We start from the raw sequence: 4,904 nt of genomic DNA on the forward strand, positions 1-4,904 counted from the left end.
GTTGGGGCAATATGGGTATCAAACTTTAGGGTTTTGATACTGGATATGAAATTGGACATTTCGGCAATAGTGGTCACAATCCGGAGTGGCCGGAGGCCCTGGGATGTTCCGATGGGGGACATTTGCCGAACCATAAGAGTTGGGGCAATATGGGTATCAAACTTTAGGGTTTTTGATACTGGATATGAAATTGGACATTTCGGCAGTAGTGGCCACAATCCGGAGTGGCCGGAGGCCCCGCGGATGTTCCGATGGGGGGACATTTGCCGAACCATAAGAGTTGGGGCAATATGGGTATCAAACTTTAGGGTTTTTGATACTGGATATGAAATTGGACATTTCGGCAATAGTGGTCACAATCCGGAGTGGCCGGAGGCCCCTGGGATGTTCCGATGGGGGGACATTTGCCGAACCATAAGAGTTGGGGCAATATGGGTATCAAACTTTAGGGTTTTTGATACTGGATATGAAATTGGACATTTCGGCAGTAGTGGCCACAATCCGGAGTGGCCGGAGGCCCCGCGGATGTTCCGATGGGGGGACATTTGCCGAACCATAAGAGTTGGGGAAAAATGACTGTTAAACTTCTGAAATCTGTTTCTGGAAATTTAGAATAACTATTTCGTAATCAATTAGAGCCCTGAATAGGGCAGTTCAGCTCCACTTGCAATTTTCATCGCCTTAGTTCGATAGGACGTTGATATTATGCCTTAAAACTTTACAAATCAAACAGCCTGTTTCAGAGCCACGAAATAGACCACAAAAGAGTTGTCTTGTGTAATTATAAGGGAATCATGGGGAAATTAGGATCGGACGTTCTAATCGAAAATTTCAACAATCATCTAGCAAAGTTCTTTGTCATACTGGTCATGTGTAACATAACCACCTGCACCTTTTTCAATCTAAATTGAGGTAAAATTACATCATATAAGAGTTAATATTCAACCTTCCAAAATTACAGCTTACAAATTTACACATTTTTTTTACTGTGTAGGCAACTTGGACTTTGACAATCATCATATCACATTGCGAAATTCAGTCTGCAATCCGCTAAAATCACCGTCTCCTAGTGAAGCGAAATTCACAATTTTAACTCGTAAATTAGACTTTATAACAGTAAAAATGAATCATTATGTCGAATTTTTTTTAACTTCAGTATCGGAGCTTTAATTAATTTTGTCTGAATTTGTATCTTGTCAGTTTGATAAATGATTACGATAAATTGAATTCTTTCTTAGTATGAGTTCTTCGATAGCATATTTTGAACAGGTTCACACCTCATATTAACATAAAGTGAGCAAGCCAAAATCATAAAATAGAGTGCAACATATTTAGATTTTAAAGAAAAAAAAGAACAACCCTATCTTATCTAGGCAAGTTATCCTTTTATATAATCAAAATTCGAAGAAAAAAATCATAATTTTAGCCTTATTAAAAAAATACTAAGATTAAAAAAAAATGCTTCATAAAGTTTTTACAGGTTGTTACTAATGTCGAAAAAATATTTTATTGATATTTTTTTTTCCAAAAAAAAGGTGCAACCATTTACTTTTGATAGCTTACAATTAATTATGTCATTATAAAGATAAATAAATAAATAAAGTCCATTTACAATCCAGACAAATTAGAGCTCTAAGACCCCATTTTAACAAATTTGTATAGTTGATTGCTTTACAAAATACCTTTATCAAAATTGTATCCAATGACGAGTTATTTTGAAGGAATTTTCACTGTTTAACAATTTTTACAAAATACCGACCATTTTTGAAAATATTCATTGGTTGTTTTGTAGATATTCTGTAATAAATGGTTAATTACATATGTATTATGTAACGACTTATACAAATATTCTTTGAAGAATTCAAGAGTAACTATTGAACATGAAATATCTTAAATACTACAGTCAGCAGATTTGGAGGGCAACGTGTCCATTTCACCCCTCATTCCATCGCTCTTGTCCAAGGCAAACGTACCACCATTGAAAGAGATGCGCAACAGGCAGACATGGGGGAAGAAAGGATGTTTGGTTGGGCTCGCAGCAATGAGGGTAACGGTCTCTGATGGCAACTAGCCAAGCCGGGTCGGGAGTTTTGGTTTGATGGTGGTCGTGCCATCTTCTCTCATTGACGAGGGCTGGCTGCACAGAATGAAGACGAACGATTTCATACCCATACGAAGACTCGTACAGACCGCACCACTGAGTTGGGCGGTTGTCGCGGCTGCAACCTTCTCCGGCTCTGCCCTGTGAGGACTCGCTTTCGGGAGGTTGGTGTGGACACTTTTTGCGCCGGTTACGTAAGTTTTGTTCTAGACATTAATGGGGTTTGGTTTTGCCTTGCAGTTCTTGCGGAAAGTCTGAGGAGGATGTAGACCACGTTCGAACCACGCGGATCTTCGTCAGATCTACACTCGAGTGTCTTCGAGCACTTGAGATGTGATCATGCGGTATCGACCTTCTTGGGGCGTAGACTCGGATGTGTTTCACGGGGAGGCTGCGCCGGACTTGGGATCGTAACCAAGTTCGTCAGGACTACGGGAGACAGTCTGAAGATGTACCGAGTCACGATGGTAAGTAGCTGCTCTCATTTTTTTGTATCCTTAAACGACTGTTGTAAGGTTCTACGCACGTGTTTTTTTGCAGAGTGGAGTGTTGGTGTCCATGAAGAACAAAACGCGTCTCCGTCTCGAACTAATTCCTAGAAGAATCTAGAAGCATGACGATGGAGAAGTTCGGGGTCACCTATTCTGCGCTCATCGTCCGGATCGGAGGCCCACCCGGGTCTACGCCCCTGCTGCTAACGTTTCAACGGACTATGGCTCTGGACAATAATAGGCTATAAGTGACCAGGTGACGGGTGTTTTCCGTAAATACTCGCAACACTCCCCCAGCTTGTCCACAGGGCTGGGGGGTGTTGTACTATATATTTTTTGGTTTTTTGTTTACAAAGGGAGTTGGGAGAATATTAGAATTAAATCGGAAACCTTTTTAGTTTCATTCCGGTAGAACACGAAAAAAACTTAACCATGAGAAGCATTGATAACCAATAGCTATTAGAGTTAAGTGCAAATGCAGCAGCACAACAAACTATAAACGAAATATCAACTAGTTTGTAAGACATTTGATTGTACCACTATATGACCACTAAATGATGATGATGATAAAAAAAAATCAATTATTGTCGCAATATGTGCCATCAGCGCACTATTCGGCACCAACTATATGAAACTTTGCAATTATATAACATTTGTCCTCGTGACACAAAACCCTAAATGAATTAAATGATGATGATTTTGAAAACGAAGATTATACCAAATCGATGAAGAAAAGGAGAACAATAATTGAAAAATAGGTGTGAGGAAATAAAAAACGGAAAAAACCATACAATTAAAGTTCTTTTCATTTACACGCATTGACGAAAGTTACGGAATAGTAGAAATAGTTTGATTGCATAACCACAGTAGGATTTCATTTTTTTTCTCAGGTATTATTTGACATAAAGTCCACAAGGTACGATCCTTGCTGTAATAGAACTGGTTAGAGGCCTAAATAAAACAATATACAAACTGGAATCAGTATTCACGGCTGCCTTTATTTGTCCGAAACTCTGATTTGATTTATTACCTATTTATCCTTAAATTTTAAACAAAAATAAATCAAAGACAAAATTACAAATAAGAAAAAGAAACCAAGGATTGAAATGAAACAAAATTGACTTCGTCAATGTTTTGAAAATTAAGATTAGTTGGATCTCCCAAGCTTCAAATTTGATATTATTGCACGAAAATCCCCATGAAAACCGGATATGGAAATACATAATTTGAAATTTTCGATTCATTTGTTCGTCCATGGGTAATTCTCTACCAACTCACACGAAATCGGGAAAAGTTGCCCGACCCCCCCTTCGATTTGCGTGAAACTTTGTCCTAAGGGGTAACTTTTGTCCCTGATAACGAATCCGAGGTCCGATTTTTGATATCCCGTGACGGAGGGGCGGTGCGGCCCCTTCCATTTTTGAACATGCGAAAAAAGAGGTGTTTTTCAATAATTTGCAGCCTGAAACGGTGATGAGATAGAAATTTGGTGTCAAAGAGACTTTTATGTAAAATTAGACGCCCGATTTGATGGCGTACTCAGAATTCCGAAAATACGTATTTTTCATCGAAAAAAACACTTAAAAAAGTTTTAAAAATTCTCCCATTTTCCGTTACTCGACTGTAAAAAAATTTCGAACATATCATTCTATGGGAAATATAATGTACTTTTCGAATCTACATTGACCCAGAAGGGTCATTTTTTCATTTAGAACAAAATTTTTCATTTTAAAATTTCGTGTTTTTTCTAACTTTGCAGGGTTATTTTTTAAAGTGTAACAATGTTCTACAAAGTTGTAGAGCAGACAATTACAGAGAAACCTCTTTTTACGCGGTGGCGTTACGCTTTTTGTTTCGTCGATTGCTCTTAAACTACACAATATTTTTGCAAGCTTCAAAAAGCATTTTGCAGAGCTGAACAAAACCTACAAATTGCTTTTAAAAGATTGCAAAAATGTTGCGTCGTTCCAGAGAAATAACGAAAATAAAAAGCGTAACGCCACCGCGTAAAAAGAGGTTTCACTGTACAAAAAAATTAATATATAGACATAAGGGGTTTGCTTATAAACATCACGAGTTATCGCGATTTTACGAAAAAAAAAGTTTTGACCCTTCTGGGTCAATGTAGATTCGAAAAGTACATTAAATCTGGAGCAACACGAGAAAAGGGCGGATAAGCATTTTGACAGCTGGAACTATTTTGCAAATTCCGGGCCAACAGGTAACTTATTCACAAAACTCGAAATGTTAAACAATAGCTGGCTTTCCCAGCTACCGTTTTACACTGTGCGTTTTGTTGCAAAATAGTGCTG

At 38.1% G+C, this 4,904-nt stretch overlaps 1 long non-coding RNA gene across 1 annotated transcript; it reads left to right on the forward strand.

Moving 5' to 3' along the window:
• The first annotated feature begins 2,108 nt into the window (after positions 1–2,108).
• Positions 2,109–3,576, forward strand: LOC119767259. Its single transcript, XR_005277423.1, has 3 exons — positions 2,109–2,265; positions 2,342–2,568; positions 2,642–3,576. It is a non-coding gene; the product is annotated as an uncharacterized LOC119767259 (long non-coding RNA).
• The last annotated feature ends 1,328 nt before the right edge of the window (positions 3,577–4,904 follow it).

This window comes from Culex quinquefasciatus, chromosome 2 (assembly GCF_015732765.1).
Source record: "Culex quinquefasciatus strain JHB chromosome 2, VPISU_Cqui_1.0_pri_paternal, whole genome shotgun sequence".
Classification (NCBI taxonomy): Eukaryota; Metazoa; Arthropoda; class Insecta; order Diptera; family Culicidae; genus Culex; species Culex quinquefasciatus.